Here is a 21,165-nt window from a genome sequence, read left to right on the forward strand (position 1 = left end):
TACCTGTGGGTCCTGGAGAATGAACTCAGCGCTTTGGGCTTGCTAACAAGTACTTTTACCTACTGAATCATCATGCCAGCCAATTCAAGAGTCTTCAACAAAAGAATTCTTTTAGAATGCAAACATTTAACATTAAATTATGTGTTCCCATGTTAAACCTGTCCACCTTACTTTACCTTTTGTGGTGTAGGGGTTGAATAAAAGGACCTTGCATGTACTGGGCAAATACTCTATCACTAAGATACACCAAGTCCTATGTTCCATTTTATTTGAGGAAATTAAAGTGATAAATATTTAAAAAGGTCATCCCAGGCCAGGCGGTGGTGGTGCACGCCTTTAATCCCAGCACTCGGGAGGCAGAAGCAGGTGGATCTTTGTGAGTTCGAGGCCAGACTGGGCTACAGCTCAAGTTCCAGGAAAGGTGCAAAGCTACACAGAGAAACCCCGTCTCGGAGGAGAAAAAAAAAAAGGTAATCCCATAACAAATTCCATGGGTTAGGGGTTTGCAGTTCAGTGGTATAGAACTTAACCTACACATAAAAGGTCTTGGATTTGATCTACAGTATCAGACACACAAATGCACAAATAAAGCATCCTTTTTTTAACCAGAGGATAATTATATTAATGTATGAAATGTCAAAATAAGACCCATTATTCTGTGCAATTAATATAATTTATACAATGTTTTTTAAAGCTAAAAAATGTAGTTTGACCAGTGATAGCATGCTAAAAATATGACCTTTCTTGCATAAGATACCAAACAACTAATGTATTTGTGACTATAATAATTTTCTAGCAGCCCTACCATGTAATGACCTTAAATTGAACCAGTAAACCAAGTCCTTTGTTTTCTAAAATATAAATTCTTTGCAATCTGTTTACTTAAAAAATCACTAATATTTAACATTCTGATAAAGAATCAAATCCTCATTGTAAACCCTGTTTCATCAAAAGACATAGATGGCTATATCCTGGTCTACTCTGAGATGTTTAATTTCTAAGTCAGCCTTTGTGCAGTTGTTTCCTCTTACATAAAACAGAGACTATAACTTACACCTCATAAGGGAATTGGGACAGTATCTTAAAACATGTAGCGTCTGTCAAGCATGGTGGCATGGAGCATGTCTGTGGTCCTAACTATTCAGAAGGCTAAGACAAGAGCATCACTTAAGCCCAAGAATTCTCAGTCAGCCTGGGTGGCATACAGAAACTCCATATTAAAACCAAGTACCGGGGTTGGGGATTTAGCTCAATGGTACAGTGCTTGCCTAGCAAGCGCAAGGCTGTGGGTTCGATCCTCAGTTCCCCCCCCCCAAAAAAAAACCAAGTATCTTACCACAATGCCTGACATATAGCAATTATTATCACCTCTCATATTTCAGTTTCACTCATAATGGCTTTCTTTCCTGTTGCGTTCACTCCTCCAGCCCACACTCTATATCACACAACCACATTTCTTCACTTAGGGTCATCTTCGAAGTAGTAACTGTTTCAATATCTTCATTAACAGCTAACAGAAGGTAAGGTAAACACCTCTTAAATATGTCTATTTTTGTGTATTAGACTTTGGCTTCACAGAGTTCAGACTCTGACATAGAGCTTTTCATCTTTTCTCTAAACATTTTTGTTAAAAAAGAAGAGAGAGAATAAGCTCCTGTCATAAACATTAGTTTTGTCCTTCACAACAATGTTTTATTTTACCAACAACCTATGGCCCCTAGGAGCAAAGTCTCCTAGTCAATTTCAAAATAGTCAATTTCAAAAGTTATGCTTCCACTCAAGAATTATAATTGTATGCTTTGGAATATGAAAGAAACTCTCCTTTACAATTTGCATTTTTCAGGTGCTTAATGTCATTTTTCAAAAATACCATTAAAGATATATTTACAGGTCTCTTTGATTTATAACTATAAAAAAAACCCAACAAAACAAAACAGGTGCAGTTGAGTTAAAACGGAGGAGGGTGATAGTTCACAGAAAAACAACACAACTTTTACTTAGCTATGCCAGGTCATCAGAGTCACTTTCCAGAAACTTCAGGAAAGGGCTATCTATAACAGTGACATATCTCTTTCTCTTGGGGGTGAAATAAAAATTCTTCTTTCTCAGTCTTTAGTCATAGAGCTTAGCTATCACATCAGCATCTCATGTTGCCTTTTGTACCTGGGCTTGGAAAAGTTAGATTTCCTCCTGAAGTGATCCCACTCAACCACCTAACAGACATCCCATTTTATAATTATTATTATTAGTTAATCTTTCTCAAACTCAGATGATTTTTTAAGTTCTTTATACAGAACACAGAAATTATGCATTAAAATCACCATTACACATTTTCACAGTTTCCCCAGGCCTAGGACTTCCTAACTCACCAAGACATATTTTTCTTGTACAATTTTAAATATTAAAGGATAAAGAACAATTTTTAAACAGTGGTATGAAGTAGCTGTTTCTCAAATGGAAAGATATATTTACTAAATACATACTGTATGCGCTAAACAGTGTAGTAAGTAAATTGCCTTATTTTATCTCAAGTAGCTTATAAAAAAGTCAAGTAGGATGCAATTATGTAATAGGTGTGGGAGTTATACGGAGGAGGTGTAATGTTATATAGAGTCACAAAGAAATTCACCAAGCAGGACCAATAAAACCAACAAGTAATTGAAAAAAAAATGCACCACAAATAAGCTACTTACAGATCAATAGAAATACATATTTTTGTAACTATTGATGCTGTTATAGCACACTTGACTCTGGTTTTCTGCTACATACTAAACTAATTTTTAGTCTCTTAATAAATTCCTTGTATTAATAAAAGAATAAGGTCAACAGATTTCTGTGTTCTCTAAATATTAAGATAAGTTCCAAAATCAAAATTACAAATGAAAACTGGTCTTTTAAAATTGGACTTATCAACTAGCATACTGAAAAAACAAATATAAAAGTAATTAAATATAATAATTAAAAATAAGTGATTAGAATGAAAAGTTCCAAAGAAAGTTGTAAAACTAGAGAAGCACCAGACTGCAAGACTAGAAGCTCTGGAAGTAAACCCAGCTCCACATTCAGCAGCTAATTAACTCTTGGCAGTTAGCATCTCTTCATCAGAGTTCTTGTGAGAGTCTAGTGAGTTAATCTGCATAAAGTGCTTAGAATAGAGCCTTAAATAATAAATACTACACAGTCAATCTGTCCTTTGTGAGAAATATCGTTTTTTATTGAATACTCAAGAAATTATTTGAATTAAGAATTCAGCGTATTGCTAAATGAACAGAACTGAACAAAGAGCAATGTTTGGACCTCTTTCTCATACCCTCCCTGCCTTCCATCACTCCACTGTCCCAGTCACCAGGACCCAACTTAAACCATCTTACAGCAAACTTCATTTCTCTCCCCTGTACTCTGGGAAATAATGAATCAGATTCATGGCATACTTTGTACCCATGAATATTACAATGTGTCCCCAAAATATCAGGACTCTGAAAACATAACTGTACAATATTATCATATTTAGAGCTAAGGATAATTCTTGAATATCAAATATCCAATCAGCATTCAAATTTCCATAATTGTGTCCTAGACGCTAATGGACAAAATCTGAACCATCTAAAAGTTCAAACATTGCAAGCAACCTCAAGTTTTCTCTTCTGGTCCTCCTTTTACTCATACTGTATTTGTTGGGGGGAAGGGCCTATGTCCCAAGGAGTTCCCCACTGCTGTGTTTTGCTGACAATATATCATTTCATATGTTATACTATTTCCATAAACTAGCAGTTAGAAATAGAGACTTGATCAGATTTGGGTTTAAATTTAATTTGGGAGCAGGATTACTTCACAGGAAGGTTGTACTGTAAACACCCACTAACACTTCCTGGGATACTAGTAGCCACTGGTGACCTATGCTTAGATCAGGAATTTGTTCTAAAATGGGGAGGTTCTGCTCTGTCACCCTTTCTTCTGTTATTAACTGGAATCTCCTGAGAAAAGTAACTTCCTCTCAGCCACTATTTGGCTACCCTGAACTACAGCTGGTTCCTAAGTATGCTTCAAACAAAACTAGGCATGGCAGTCTGTCAGCGTCTTCGGACTCACTTGTAAACCTATCCGGTGTGATTCATTCTATTTCTGTGATGCTCACCAGTGATCAGAACAGTCTCATCTTTGACCAACCAGAATCTACTGACTGCATCTGGATTGTTTTGCCAAAGCTCTAATTGGTTTTTGTTTTGTTTTGTTTTTCATAGTCTCATTGCAAAGTATTTATGACCACAGATTTCAAATCAGTTTGAGGTGCAAACCAATCTTATTTAGCCTGTTTCTTTTTTATTCTTTATTTTTACTAAAGTAAAAATTTCTAATTAAAAATCACCAATGTCAATAGGTTGGCTATTATGATGGAACATGGAATGAGTCATTAAGCAAGGTTTTTTACCTATATCTACTTCCAGTATTCTATTGAACTTTTATTTTTTAAAAAAGCATATTATATCAAAGCTGAAAATTAAATGTTTTAATCTGAGTGATGGACGAAAAAAGATTCCTACTCTTCTCTGCTTGCCTTTGATTACAGAAAGTACTTCTCCATGCTAAAATACAGTTTTACTGTTCTTTCATTCAGCATACAAAAATGTGGGGTGCATTATGACATTTTCATCTGTGAACACCATGTTCTTTGCTCACTACCTCCGCATGCTCCCATGGTCCTTTTCCTCTTAAATGGTCTCCCTTCTGCTTCTCTGCCATACATGCACACACTTTAACCTAGATTCTTCATGCAAGGAAACACATATGGCATTTGTCGTTTTGACCCCGGCTTATCTCACTTCATATGATGATCTCCACAGCCATCTACTTTCCTGCTAATGACATCATGTCATTCACTTGTTGATGAGCATCTAGGCTGGCTCCATCACAAGGCTACTGTGAACAGAGCCATAGCAGACATGGATATGCAAGTCTCTTTGCTGTCCACTTACTTGGGTTACCTTTTGTATACACCCAGGAGTGGTATAGCCAGATGTTCTTCTAATTTAAATTTTTGAGGAACTTCCCTATCGATTTCCATGGTGGCTACACTAATAATTTACATTCCCTCCACAATCCCTGCTCCCACATCCTCATCAATATTTGTTTGTTTTCTTGATGACAGTCATTCTTATTGGGATAAGATCGAATCTCTATATCATTTTGAGTTGCATTCTCTTGGTGGTTCACTATGGTAAACATCCCCTTATATATTTATTTGGCCATTTGTACTTCTTTTGGGAACTTTCTGTTAAGTCAACCATCTATTAGTTAGATTATTTCCTTTAATTTCTGAGTTCTTTGGTCTTTCTAGATACTAATCTCTTATCAGATGTACAGCTGGCACATTTCTCCCCTGTTCTATGGCCAAGTCTTCAGGATGGCTCTTTCCTCTGCAGTGCAGCGGCATGTTTTGGTGGTGTTCGGATGCGATCTCATTTGTCCATTCCTGCTATCATGTTGTGAACTCTCTGAGTGTCCTAGTCAGAAAGTCTTTGCCTATGTCTACAACAATTTTCCCTTAGCAAGTTCAGTCTCAAGTTTTTTTGTTTTTTGTTTTTTTAAGCTGAGGATCAAACCCAGGGCCTTGTACTTGCAAGGTAGGCAAGTGCTCTACCACTGAGCTAAATCCCCAACCCTCGGTCTCAAGTTTTAAAGGAAAGCCTAGATCCATGTTGAGTTGACTGGTATACAGGGGCCAAAGATGGGAATATGGCTTCATTCTTTCACCTGCAGAGCTACCAGATCTTCCAGCACAGTGTGATGAAGAAGCTATCTTCCTCCAGTGGATGGTCTGGGAACCCTTGTGGTTGTAGTGGTGTGGGTCTATTCCTGGGGTTTTTGTTTTAGTACATTGGTCTACATGTCTGGTTTTGCTATGACGGCTCTGTAGTATAACTTGAGATCAGGTATTGGGATACACTCAGAACTGCCCTTTCAGCAAAGGACTGCTTTAGCTATTGATGCTCTTTTGTGCTGCCATATGAATCTTAGGATAATTTTTTTCTACTGGGAAGAATGTCATTGGGATTTTGATTGTACTAAATCTTATATCATTTTAAATAATATAGCCATTTCCACAATGTTATTTCTGCTAAGCCAAGAACTTGGGAAGTCTTTGGATCTTCTGGTATCTTCTTCAGTTTCTCCCTTTCCTCCTGTTCCCTCATCCCCAGTTTTCTGTGATCGGCACTGTTCTGTCTTCTTTCTTGGCCTGCCTGTTACTGGTATACAGAAAAGCTACTGCTTTCCCTTTGTCAGTGTATCCTGATACTTAACTGACAGTGTTTATCAGATCTAAGAGTTCTATGGTCGTGTTGTTACAGTCTTTTATGTATAGCATTATACTGTTACAAATGGGGATAATCTGACTTTTTCCTTTTCTATTTGTATCCCTTTAATTTCTTTGGCTTGACTTGGTGCTCTAGCAAAGACTGTCATTACCTTGTAGTAAATAAGGACATAGAGATCTGGGCACCCTTGTCTCATTGCCCACTTTAAAGGAAATGCTTCCTGTGTTCTCCACATTTAGTATGAGGTTTGCCATATATATCCTTTATTAAGTTGAGATATTGTCTTTCTGTTCCTGGTTTCATCAGGACTTTTATCACGAGGGATGTTGAATTTTGTTAAGTGCTTTTCCTCCGTCTACTGAGAACATCATTGTTGTTATACTTGCTGATTTGTATATGTTGAACCATTTATTCTTGCATCTCTTAAGTAAAGACAACTTGGTTATGGTGTTGATCTTCTTGATGTGTTCTTGAATTCAGTTTGTAAGTATTATTGAGAGCTTCTGAGCTCACACTCATTAGTAAAACTGCTCCACAAGGCTCTCTTTTTGTTGCTGGTTTCTCTGTCCTGTTTCGGGGTCCAGATAACTCGGGCTTCACACAGTAGGTTTTCCACTGTCTCTCCCGGAGGCATGTGAAGACAATGGCTGTTAGTGCTTTAAAGGCTTGACTGAATGCCACAGTGAATACACCTGGTCCTGTGCTTTTCTTTGTTGAGAGATTTGTTACTGCTTCAGTTTTGCTGCTTGCTATGGATCTGATTACAAATTGTATGTATATGTCCTCTTGAATTAATTTTAGTAAGTCATATGTGTTTAGATTTTCCAGTTTTTTGGATTACAGGCTTTCAAAGAGGTCTCTAATTGGCCTCTGCATTTTAGTAGAATGTTCTAACAGCCATATTTCATCTCTAATTTTATTAATTTGGGTCTTCTCTTTGTAATTTGACTACAGATTTCTTAATCATTATTTTTTCAAATACTTTGTTATTGATTCTCATATTGTTCTGTTAGTCTACATTCATTAACTTCAGCATGGTTTTTATTTTTGTTTGTCTACTAATTTGGATTTTGCCTTGTTCTTTTTTCTAAGGTCTTGTGGTACAATCATTAAGCTATTTGAGTTCTGACTTCTTTTTTTAAAGTTTTTACTTATATTTGTGTGGATATATGCATGTGTGTGTGCACAGAGGTCAAAAGTTAAAGGCGAGTATCTTCCTTGATCTCTGCACCATATTTTTTGAAGCAGGCTCTCTCTTTTATGTGCATGCACATGAGTGTGTAGGTGTACATGCCCATGTATACGAACATGGAGGCCAAAGCAAGGCACTGAGTCTCCTCTCCCACTCTCAGATCTGCAGCCTTGAGACGGGCTTCCCACTGAACTTCAAGTTTGGATTTCTGAGCTTCAGCTAGGCGGCTGGACAGTAAAGTCGGGGATACAAGACAGTCTCACTGAACTAGACACTCAGCGACTTGAGTAGGCTGACAGCTGAGCACGCCTCAGGGGTTGCCAGCTAGATAAACAGCTAGAACTCCCCTCCTAGAAATGCCTTAGCTATATGCCAATGGTTCGGATAAGTGGACTTTCCTACTGTTACTTGACTCCATAAAATTTTTAACTCCCTCATTTGTTTTGATAACTTAGTAAAATAATCAAATACAGGTAAATAGTTAAACTCTCAGAGGTTGAGTTATCCTGTGGTATAAATCAGATTTCTACGAAGTCTGTCTACCTCTTCTTTAACATCAAGACTTGTGATATTAATAAAGCTATAAAGTGAAACTATTTGAAATACTAAATCAAGCACTCTGAAATAAGAAAAATAAAATGATCACTTGTCAATAAATATTTATCCAATGTTACCAAAACACAAGTTCACAAACACATAAGCACTTTCACCTGTGTGGAGAGCAGACCACACTGTGGCAAAACCTAATTCTACAGCTGCTGACCACTTATTTTTTTACAGTTTCTCTTTTCAATATTAAATCAAGATAGGAAATACATTACTGAACACTAATTCCTTTCCCTGGAAAGAAGCAGGATATGAATTGATATCTTGATGCAATCTCTTATTCAAAAATCCAAGATACCCTTTCTTGTAGCTTTTTGTAGTTGTTTGTGCTTTGAGCTGAAGGTACAAAGGCTATTTCTGCAGGCTACAAGTGGCTTTAAAATAAACCAACCAATCAACTGTCCCAAACAAGATTCAAACAGTGCTAACCAGTAACACCTAAGTGGAGTGTTGGTATGTTCTCTGAATATCAGAGGTTTCCTTCTATGAGAAAAAAATACCCGCTAGCATGCATAAGGCAGTAATGGCTTTTCCAGAAGCGATGCCTTTGATAAGACATTTTTTGCCAAAAGCTCATTTTACTTTCTCTCCAAGGATAATATTTATCATTAACTTTGAAACTGGTTTTGCAAGCTTCTCAGTCGTAGTGTATTCTGAGATGTGTTTTGTGCTATGAAAAGGAAATTTCTAGATACTTTAGTAGGAGGGCATTCTAGTTTTAATAATAATATTCATTAATATGACTCCAAAATCCATTTATATTGTTTTATACACATAGTTTATTTTTTATCACAAGTCTAAACACTAATTACTATAAAGAAACTAAAGAAACATGAATTCAGTTTCCCAGGGTGCCCTTTGCTGCAGAGCACAGTAGCCCAGCACAGGCCTAGACCTTCCCTTACCTACTTTACTAAAACTCATTTCCAATTCTTTACTCAGTCCAGACAAAATCATTCTGAAGGGTAAAATTGTAGCTGTAGAACATATAATCTGGATAATTTTCTAGGGCTTACCTCATTCTATCATGTTTTACTGATTTCACATTCCTGGAACCCACCATGCAACACAATCCCATAATCTCACAATCTAAACTTCTCTAAAAACTTGTTAAAAGGTACATACAGTTCAAAAGTACTGTGAAACTTTCAATTCTCTTTGTTTTTCAAGGGGAAAATAAATATGAATAGGGACATTACCCTCCAGTCCTTGCAATACTGGAGAGGTATGTGAAACTGGTTAATTCAGACTTTTGAACAAGAATTTAAGCAACCTATTTTAAACTACAGAGAACTTTTTAAATCACAGCATCCACAACCAATTAGCAATCAAATTCAACTGATCATAATTTCCTACACCCAAATCTTTTCTACTGGTAAGGTCCCAATGTAGAATTTAACTATTATTTAGAAAGGGATTCCAAATTATGATTTTATGATTCTACATAATTGGTTTCAGATGTTGTATTTAGGCTTGCTGGCCCCAGAGTAAACAAAAAATTGAGTAACCTATGTCTTCAATATCATTTATAATAAAGTTCTAGAGTAATTTACATCTTTCCACAAATCTAAAAACCATTCGTGGTGGTGGGGTTTTTTTTTTTGTTTGTTTTGTAAAGCTTAGGCATTCAAATGATATTAAATAAAGATGAAACATTATCTGAAAAAATCAAGTCTGATGATTCTAATAGTAAGAAATCACATGCTTGCTTTTGATTAAAAAAGACACCCACAAATACCCTTGGAAAGTGAAATGCACCTATCTACTAGCTGTCAGTACATTCTTAAACTTGTTACTAAGACAACAACACACTTCTACCTGACATGAGCTTGCTTTTCCTTAGCAAAATGATCAACTGCACTATCCTCTTTTGGGAGAGAATTCTTTTACAACTGAGGCAAACTTTGGATTACCACAGCATGAATTCATATTCTTTTTAATATACTGCGTTCCATATTTTCCTAGCAAAACAGGAAAATACGGACTTAATCCTACTAATAGGTGAAGCATTAGTCTCAGTTTTTTACCAGTATTTTACCAACGAAAACCTATTGTTTTAAAGATTTATTTATTTATTTTTCTTTCTCCATTTCTTTTTGTTGTTGGTGTTTTGTTTTTTGTTATTTATTATATTTGTGTTTTAATTTTACACATCAGCCATGGGTTCCCCTGTCCTCCCCCCTCCCGTCCCTGCCCTTACCTTCTCCCCAGCCCCTCCCCTCCATTCCCATCTCCTCCAGGGCCAAGACTCCCCTGGGGATTCATTTAAACATGGTGGATTCAGTACAGAAGAGGGCGCCAGATCTCATTACAGATGGTTGTGAGCCACCATGTGGTTGCTGGGAATTGAACTCAAGACCTCTGGAAGAGCAGTTGGTGCTCTTCACCTCTGAGCCATCTCTCCAGCCCAAAATACTATTTTTTAATTTCTGTTTTAAAAAAAGACCTAGAAATCAACTTTGCCTACCCCAACATACATTCTTTCCATCTATGAAAAAAAATAAAGAAAAAAATTATTTTATAAACAAAAAACACAACTCTCTCCTGTTTAAATTTGTGTGTATTCTAAAAAACTAGATAACTACTGCTGTGTTTGTTTCCTTTGATATTACATTTCCTTTTTGATTTTAGCTGTCTTACGTGTTCTCTAAAGTGGGGAGATCAACCTCATGTTTTGGAAGTCACTCGACTCTCTAATTATATATCTTGCCTTTCTCCTCCAAAGGAAACTAGTCCACCAGATCCAAAGCTCCCACAGGAATAACAGTGACACTTCTGATGGATAGAAAATCCTTAACAGTTAAAGAGAAAAGGAAAAAGTTTCTAACTGAACCATGGAATGACCATTACTAAAGGAAGGCCTCACTATGAATGAGTATGCTGTCAGGACACTGGATTTGGCAGTTAATGTCAGTAACCATGGCATAATCAAATAACCAGTAAATTGACTTTTCTTTTTCATTTTGTTTTGTGGAAACAGGGTCTCACTGTGTGGCCAGGATAACCTCAAATTCATGATGATTCCCTCTTCCAGCCTCTTAAGGGCTGGGAATGCAGGTGTGCATAGGACTCTCAGTAACATCTACTCCAATATTAGCATGACTTACTATATTAATCTTTAATCTATTTCTTATCATTGACATAATTAGAAGAAACGTATCTTCCAAATCTAGATTTTTTTTTCCTGCTGATTTTTGTGGAGAGTGGAATAAGGCAGGACATGGGGAGCAGTGTACTGTTCTTTAAAAGCTACACCCTCTAACAAGTAAGAACATTTAAACTTAAAAAACTTACATACAGAACATTATGAAATCACTACCAGCAAATCAAGTTAAGTAAAACTGTGCCTCAAATACCTTTGAACAGTCCAAAATTCTGAATGTTGGGGTCTTCATTAGGAAGCAAGATTTCCTCCTATGTGATCTTGTCTAATGGTCCTCAGTTTTAGCATCAGATCAGTTCCAGTTACATTTCCATTAGTACAGACAGATCTAAAGCAGAAGAAAGAAGACACATTCAGGCCACAGAAATCATGATGGGTTCACTGTTTCCCTGTAAGCACACCAAGGTTCTTAGATGCTCTAGTTGGATAAGAAATGCCAGTTCTCACTGTGTCACTGCTGCAGGTAGAAAAGAGATTAAATCAAAGGTTAAAGGTATAACAGAGAAATATATGTAACTGGTGAGAAGTTGACTGTAGTCCCTTATGGTGATCTGCAGCAAACTGAGTTTGTACTGGTGTCCCAAAGATGCAAAGAGCCTCAGACTACGCTCACACAGCACTGCTGAAGTCATCCTAGCAGAATCCTCTCTCTACACCCTGATCCAGGTAAAACCAAGCAATGAGAAGAAACAGGAGTTCCAGAATTGAAAAAAAAAATTATGGGCTAGCAAGAACCCAGTATCATGGCTAGTGGTCATATCTGGGTCACTGGTAACGCTAACTGTCCCTTCTCCACCTCAGAATTACCAAACAGTAGGGACTTTACAGGGAGAGCCATCTTAAGACGTATGAGTCCTAATGGCTTTAGTTTAACCAGTCAGGTTTAACTAAGCATGCTAGGAAACTAACCCTACCAACTAACTGAGCTGCATCCCAGCCCTAAGAAGTAACTCTTCATTCCCATCCCTCTAAATCACAAAACAGATAACCAAGCTCCAGAGATGATCACTCTATCAGGTCAATTTGGAACCTTGGGCTACTTAATTCCTTCTGCGGTTCCCCGGACTGATGTTCAACCAACTGTATTCAGATGCTAACATCTTGACAACTACCTTCTCTCCTATTTTTATGCCCACAATGTTCTCTGCTTTTTCACCCACCCCATTTATTCCACAACTGCTGTCTTTTATTCCACACAAATGGCCAAGTGTATGAAAAAAGTGTTCAGCATCACTAATAAACAGGGGAATGCAAATCAAAACTACAATGAGATATCATCTCCCTTCACTAAGAATGGCCACTATCAAAAAGACAAAAGATGGCAAGTGCTGAGGAGGATGTGGAAGAAAGGGAACCCTTGTACACTGTGGTTGGGAATGCAAATTACTACCTCCATTATGGAAAAACAGTATGGAGATTCCTCAAAAATTAAAAATAGAACTACAATATTATCCAGAGAGTCCATTTCTGGATATATACCCAAAGGAAATGAAATCAGTCCATCAAAGAGACATCTGCACTCCAGTGTTCACTGCAGCACTATTCATAATAGCCAAGAGATGAGAACAACTGAAGTGCCCATCAACTGATGAATGGCTGAAGATAATGTGGTATACATACCCAATGGAATATATTCAGCCATAAAACAGATTGAAATCCTGTCATCTGTGACAAAATGGATGGAACGGGTGATAATTACATTAATTGAAATAAGCCTGTTACTAAAGGATGAGTACTGCACATTGTCACTCACATGTGGACCAGAAAAGTTGGTCTTGTAGATGTTAAGAATAAAATGGTCATTACCAGAGGCTGTGGAGATTAGGAGCAGGGAGGGATGGAAAGAGGCTGAGCAATAGGTACTAACCTAGATAAAATGAGAAATTCTGGCGGTCTATTGTACAGTGTATTATTGTACAGCATTGTAGTATATACTTCAAAAAGTTAGGGGAAAGTAAGTAAGTGTTTTTACCACAAAGAAATGATGTTTAGGGAGACAAATGTTTAACTTGATAAAAACATTACATAATAAACATATACCTGTATCAACAACATCACATGCTAGGATGGTAAAGGCAAGTGGATTCCTGAAGTTTCCTGGCTGGACAGCCTACGTTATATGGCAAGTTTCAGGCCAATGAGAGATCCTATCTCAAAAAACAAGGTGGATGGTAACTGAGGAGCAACAGCTGAGATTGTACCCTGAGCTTTACATGCATATGCACACATGTACATGTGCATACACACATACACACACACACACACACACACACACACACACACACACACACACGGTGAGGGGGTGGGGATCACATGATACCCTACAAATAAGTACAATTTTTATGTTTTCATACATCAGTTAAAAAGATACATTTAAGCTGGGCAGTGGTGGTGCACGCCTTTAATCCCAGCACTCCAGAGGCAGAGCCAGGCGGATCTCTGTGAGTTCGAGGCCAGCCTGGGCTACAGAGCGAGATCCAGGAAAAGCACCAAAGCTACACAGAGAAACTCTGTCTTGAAAAAAACCAATAATAATAATAATAATAATAATAATAATAATAATAATAATATGATTGTATTGTTAATGTATACATTTAAAAATACATGTACAATAATTTTAAATTGGGTTTAGGGGAATGGGTCAGTAGGACAAGAGCTTGTTGTATTTGTATGTATGTTCACATATGGGTACATACACAGAAGTACATACACATATACACCAAACACATGTAAATGTTAAAATCTTAAAATGTTTATTCTATTAATGAGTTCCCTTCTATACTGTTTTATCTTTTCTTTCAAGTTGACTCCTTGAGCCTATCTGAAACTTATTAACTATTATAAATGCTGAAAAACAGAGGGATAATCCTCAAAGTGATGGGCCTCAGAATCTAAAACCAGCCAACACTCACTGAGGGCTGGTTTCAATAGGTTAGAGAAAAAGGAAACATGCTGTACAAGAGATAAAGGCCAAGGGATGTTCTGCTGTACTTGGAGAGAGCGATACTAAAGAAGTCGTTCCCCGACTGAATTTCCATAAATGAGGCAAATAAAGAAAATGAAAACCATTATAGAAGATCAGCAAGAACAGACATTTGCAGCAGCATATACCTTGTCAAGCACTCTGCTGGTTTAAATGAGAAACGTCCCCAACAGGCTCATGTGTTTGATCACTTAGCTCCCAGGTGGTAGCACTGATTGGGAAGGTTATGGAACCTTTAGGAGATGGAGCCTTGCTGGAGGAAGCACATTATCAGAGCTGGGCTTTGAGAGTTTATACCTTTGCCTACTTCCTGTTTTCTCTCTCCACTTCCTGTGTGTAGCCAACTCTCTGCTTCTGCCACCATGCTTTTTCTACCATGATGGACTTCATCCCTCGGGAACCATGAGCTAAAATAAACCCTTTCTTCATTTAAGCTGCTTTGTTTGGTCAGTGTGTTTTATCACAGCAGCAGCAAAGTAACTACTACAGAAACTGGTACCAGGAAGCTGGGTTTGTTGCTGTGAAGAACTTGCCTGTGTTGTTTTTCAGAGGAATGTGAAAGACCTTGGAACTCTGGACTACAGAAGCCATTGAATGTTGTGGGCCATTCTAATAGAATCCTTGAAGACAGTACTTCTGAAGGTAATGAAGTCTGTGGAGGCCTGGCTCATGAGCTTTCAGGGGTGAAAAAAGATTCTATCAGCAACAAGGCTAGAAGCCTTTCATATGACACTTTGGCAAAGAATCTGGCTGTATTCTGCCCATGTCCCAAGAATTTGCATCAGCTAAATTAAAACATAGAAAGTTAATTTCTTTGGCTGAGAAATTTTCAAGACAACATACTATTGAATCTGTGGGATGGTTATCACTTATTACTCTTATGCAGTTATACAATGAAAATACAGCAACAAATGGGAAGGAAAGAAATGAAGGATTACAGTTTGGTGAGGAAGCTAAAGACTGTAATTAAGTCATGTGTTGAAAAGAGGCAGTAATGGTTAAAGAGATTAATCACTAGAGTGAATCTACTGCTCTACACTGGAAAAACAGAAAAGGTACCCTCAGGGCCAGACCCACCAGTTAAGCCTCTAACTTGTGAAGAGAACCCAGGGGGCTACTTGCCCCTAGCAAGCACCTGCCTGATGAGGTTTCCACAGTTTCATTGTGTAGAAGCTGCTGTAGCTGTGGTTCAAGGGGGCCAGGAGACATCCTAAGATGGCAGCTGAACATGGTAGTCTCATCTATGTGGTAATGGTTTTAGAGACAAGAAAGAAACAAGATTGACGAATCGTGGATTCTTTCCCCACGGTTTCTGAGAGCCACTGGGACTAGACAATGTGTGGCAGGATTGGAGTCCCTGTGAGAAGGCCTTAAAAGGCCCTTGGTAAAGCAGTTAATGTGAAGCCTAGATTACATGGAGACACTAAGATGTTGGAGATACCAGAACTGTGAGAAATCCACCAAGGAGAACAGCATACTGGGAGTTGATACAGCCCAGAAGGGGAAAAAAAAATTGTCAGGCAGCAAAGCTGGAGGTTAGAGCAGTCAGCCCTTCAAAACTTAAGACCTAGACATAGGACAGGATTTAGTGTCTGCCCTGCTGGGTTTCAGTGTTGCTTTGGTCTGTTTTCTCTCACTGTGTCCTCTATTCCTTTCTGGAATACTAATGTGTATCTGTGTCATCGTATGTTGGAATTATGTGATTTTTTTTTTAATTTATAGGGGGTCATAGTTAAGAGATTGCCTTGTGTCTCAGAAGACACTTTGAACTTTCTGGCTTTTTGAACAGTGTGAATACCAATAAATGATTAGGGAGGATTTTGAAGAAGTTGGACTAAATGTATTTTGCATTATGAGTTGGCCATGAGTCTGTTCTTTCTGCTTCCTATGTGTGGATGAAAATATAACCAGCCATGCTTCCCCCAGGATGACGGACTCTATCTCTCTGGAACCATCCATTAAAATAAACCATTTCTTCCACAAGTTGCTTTTGTCAGTATGTTCTATCACAACAGCAGAAAAGTGGATAATGCAAACTCTCTTCCACTTTTACACAGATGCAGAAAGCCACAAAAACATGCCATCCTTGACTGGGGATGGGGAGAATCACATAGACACACAGACACAAACAGACACACACACAGCCCTTCTCTGATTCTAACAAAGAATGCTGCAGAATAGAGCAACCAAGTAAATTTATTACTTACCAAGTAAGTCTAGTAAAATTCCTAGTAATTTTTTTTTCCTCCAAGAAAAGACTGCAGACGGTTGGCCAATATACAACAGTTTAATAAGAACCAAGCTGAAATTTTAATCAATTCTTCAAAATCTAATATAAATCAGTATGTCATTTTGGACTAGCTGAGAACCCCCAGATACAAAGACTTGATTGGAAGACGATCCACATGCCTCAAACAGGCACCCTGAGAAAGATTAGAACTATGACGGGAAGGCTACCTTCAATCAGTAAGGTACCCATGGCACACAACATTATGAAACGAGCAGGTAATGTTCATGGAGGCATGTGTCCATAATCTCACACTGGGGGCTGGGGAGACAGGCACATACCTGAAGCTCATTGTAGAGCCAGTCTAGCAAGATCAATGAGCTTCGGGTTTAGTGTAACCTGTCTCAAAAACTGAAAATGGAGAACAACCCTGAAAGATATGCCATGTCAATCTCTGGCTTCCATGTGCATGTGCACACAGGTATATATACACAAGTGCACATACCCCCCCTATACACACACAGGTACAGTAGGACAGGAGGCCAGAGGGGCCCTGGATTATCAGAACAATGTGCAGGAGGAATCTAGGAATGGGTCTAAAAGCTCACCTGTTCTCCAACAGGAGAAGAAAAAAAAAGCCTAAAACCCTAGAGAAACAATAGAAAACCCTTTCACTTCCGTGTCCACGCAAAATCCATTGCTTAAAGAGGGAGTAAAATCAAAATGCTTAAGCCTTTGGGGAGGGATGTGGTTTGGAAAACACTCAATGTGAGAAGCAAAGAATATTGTTGCTAGGGTTGAGGAACAGGAGAAGGTAATGGGCAAGGGATGCTGCACCGATCACAAGGAGACATCTAATCCACCCAGGGGAAGGGAAGGGGCCTCCTGCCCAGGACTGACCACAAATAAATAGTAGAATATGACTTCCATAAGGGAGCTAGAGCAACGCACTGACCAAGCCCAAGCCTCAATGCCTGGTTGCCTCAGTCTAGATTAGAACGAAGAAGAAGAGAATCGATCATCAGGAGAGGGACCGGACCGGCACACATGTTTGATGGCTGCTGGGAGGTGAGCAGTGCAGCACATAGGAGGACAGCATATGATGCCATGTGCAGTGCTCTACACAGTGAGCAGGGGCTGAGCGCTTAGGAAGTTGGAAGCCAGGTGTAAACTATACGTAATGACTGCAAACCCAAACCCAGCTCAGTTCCTGACTCAGTCTCAAGCTGCAGCACAGAAGGCCAGAGGGGGCTGCAAAAGAGGTCACCCGAGTCGCCTCCGTCCCTCTGCAAGGACCCAACATAAGTAAACACTTAGGAAGCATGAACAGCGGCAGGAAAACAGAAGTTCATGAAGGAGACATGGCTCAGCGGTTCAAAGTGTTTGTCACTCTTGCACAAGTCCAATGCAGCCCTAGCATCCACATTAGGCTGTTCTCAACCTACAACTCTAGCTCAAGGGATCCAACACCCTTTTCTGGCCTCCCTGGGTAGCCATATACATGCATGTACACACACACACACACACACACACACACACACACACACAAATAATAATAAAAAAAAATCTAAAAAGAGAAAACCTTCTACTAAGAGATAAAATGACCAACAGAATCAGAAATGATAAGATTGTTGAAACCATAGAAGACTTTAATGTAACCATAATATTAGACAATCTAGTTTTTTTTGTTAAAGTGGACCAGCAAGTATGAGAAATGTTAAAGGAAGTTCTTCAGGCAAGAGCATAATGCCAAGTGAAAACCAGTATTTACAAAAAAACAAAACAAATGAGTAGTGCTGAAAAAGGAAAATAAATATAAAAATGTTTTCCTCTTATTTTTTATTTTTCCATTTTTGTATTTTTGTGTGATGTTTATGTATGTGTACATGTTTACATGTATGTAGGCATACGTGTGTGAGTACACATGCACATTGTTAGTCATGCATTTGGAGGCCTGAGGCTGATGTTGGGAAACACTCTCCATCAATCTTCCATCTTATTCAATGAGGTAGGCTCCTCCATCAAATCCAGAGCTTACGGATACAGCTAGACTTGTTAGCCAGCCTGCTCTGAGGATCTCCGGGGTCTTTGCCCTCTGATGCAGAAGCTCCAGGCACCTGCCGTGAACATCCAAGATTTACGTGGGTTCTGGAGATCAGACTTCTGGTCCTCACACTTGTAGAGCAGGTAACTAGCCACTAGGTCATCTTTTCAGCTACCCTCTTAGTTTTGGTCACTTGAGGTTATGTACTGATTAAACAAAGACTAGTATAATACACTGTAGGTACAAAACACATACAGAAATTTTTAAAATGTAAGACTAAAAATGAGAACTTGCCATAAGTCTATCATGACATATGGAGTGGCATTATTTTAAGCAAGATGTGAAATGTTGAAGACATGTATCTTTTTTTTTTTTTTGCCGGAACTGAGGATCGAACCCAGGGCCTTGTGCTTGCTAGGCAAGCGCTCTACCACTGAGCTAAATCCCCAACCCCCACATGTATCTTTTACAATTTGTTTTGTTTTGTTTTTGAGACGGGGTCTTACTATACAGTTTTGGCTGTTCTGGAACTAACTCACTCTGCAGACCAGGCTATCCTCAACCTCTCAGAGATCCACCAGCTCCTGCCTCCTGAGTGCTGAGATGAAAGGTGGCTAAGATATACATCTTTTAAAATCTGGGAGTAATAGATCTTACCAGAAACAAATATTCTCCCAACATCACCCTACACACAATAAGAACTTTTAACAAAGCCTACAGACATACATGCATGCAAAAAAGACAAAGAAATACTTAGAATAATTAAAACAAAATAAATGAAAGATTCATGTGCTCAAATTAAATCAAACACAGAAAACATAATGTTAAGCCATAAACTATCTGCAAGATAAATATCTGATAAAGAACCTGTTTCTAGAATATAATGAATTGTTTAATACAGAAAGAAAATAAATGTCCAATAAAATAATAGGGAACTATCTGAACAGTGCAGAGATGACAACTCTCAACACACAATCTAGGTATTCATTCATGTGTTTAATCTTTCCCACTAATCCTTTGCCCACTCCTGTCTAAATGGAGCACCCATTATTCTGCCTCAAACAAAGAAATACCCATAATGAAATGTAGTACTCTCTCCTTCGCTGTGGTTTGGTTTCCCAGTTTGAATTACCTGTTGTGGTCAATGGTAGTCCAAAATATTAAACAGAAAATTCCAAAAAGTAATTGATAAGTTTTCAATTGTATGGTACTCAGAGTAATACAGCAAATTCTGTGCTATCCCATTCTGGAATGAAGACGATAGACACTTTTCTTGAGGTGTTCTCAGAACACCAACAGTAGTCTGAGGCTACATCACACTGCCCATGGCATTCCTCCTACTTCAGCTGATCACACAGGCACTATAACATCTCTTACAAGAAGGGTAAGTATCATATTCTCACAGTACAACAAGACTCCACCTTCATGCTGGTGATCCAACCAGAACCTTGGGAACATGAGGCAAGCCCCTTACCATTAAGCCATGTTCTCAGGCTCTTCCTGTGTATTACAGCTCATCTCATGTCATTTTTATATAATCTCCACATATATAACCCTTTAAACAATTTCAAAATATATTATATATGCAATTTAATTAATCTCTCATTGGTACTGCTTCTAATATTTTGACACTAATATCATGCTATGTTACTCAGGGAGCAAAATTACTTGGCTAAAGTATCCACATTTTTAATTATGATAATTTTTGTTTTGTTTGAATCCAAAGGTGTAGTGCTTTTCATTAAAGACTGGATTCCAACCAATCTGATTATCTTTGAAAATCATTCCCCAACTCTTTACCTCCACAAATAACTGCAGAATTTTCTCTTATCTTTAAATAATAGCAGTATGACTAACATATTCCTAATCTTGTTTACTTGGTGAGTTCTTTTAAAGGAGAGACTCCAGTTTTGCAATGTTTTCGTTGCTTTCTTTGAGCATTTTGCTTATTGCTAATACATTATTCCTGTCAAGAAATATCAATTTATATATAGCAGATCCCCTGGGTCTGCCTACTGTGTATGCCATCCTTTTTGTCAGAATCTCAGCCTCTTACCATAATTCTGAAAATCATTTAAACTAATATCCTAGTCCACTAGAATCATTTTCTGGAATGTCTAAGCTTCTTTTCACTATAATTTTAGTTCAGAATTAATGGTGTCATTCCAAAAGCTTTTACCTGTATTCAAAATACTCCTCATCATAACACATTCCCTTTAAATCTACAAACTGGGTTTTTGATTTTTTTTTAAACATGTTACAGTGCTATAACTATTTAGCAGGTAGCCATCTGCTATGAAAACTCAAATTAGTCCTTTTGAGCTACTGAGTCATTTCCCTTCTATTAGTTTCCTGTCTGCTCACATCTACAAAGGGAATGGCTTACATTCTTTCAAAATTGGAAGCTGTGAAAGGCTCGCTCTCTCAAGGATTATTTGGACATATGTTTAAACTTCTTTTTTAATTGTTCATTTGTATCAAATCTGGAGACACCAAATCAGCTGGTTCTACAACCTCCTCTCCATTTGCATGGAAGATGGTACTGAGGCTGGCCTCTTGCAGCACCTGGGAGAAAGAGGCTGCCGAGGCTGGCCCTGGTAAGCAGCCTTGCTGCAGTCACTACAGACACCCTGAGT

General features: G+C 38.2%; 1 protein-coding gene across 8 annotated transcripts in view; it reads right to left on the reverse strand.

The window, feature by feature from the left end:
• Ncoa1 (nuclear receptor coactivator 1) overlaps nt 1-21,165 on the reverse strand; it is a 202,034-nt gene that overhangs the window by 128,473 nt on the left and 52,396 nt on the right. For all 8 annotated transcript variants that reach the window (XM_036170290.1, XM_036170289.1, XM_036170287.1 and 5 more), the window contains exon 2: nt 11,469-11,603. The gene's annotated coding sequence lies outside the window, so the exon portion shown is untranslated. The remainder of the gene's footprint in view (nt 1-11,468; nt 11,604-21,165) is intronic.

This window comes from Onychomys torridus, chromosome 21, assembly GCF_903995425.1.
Source record: "Onychomys torridus chromosome 21, mOncTor1.1, whole genome shotgun sequence".
In the NCBI taxonomy this organism is placed as follows: Eukaryota; Metazoa; Chordata; class Mammalia; order Rodentia; family Cricetidae; genus Onychomys; species Onychomys torridus.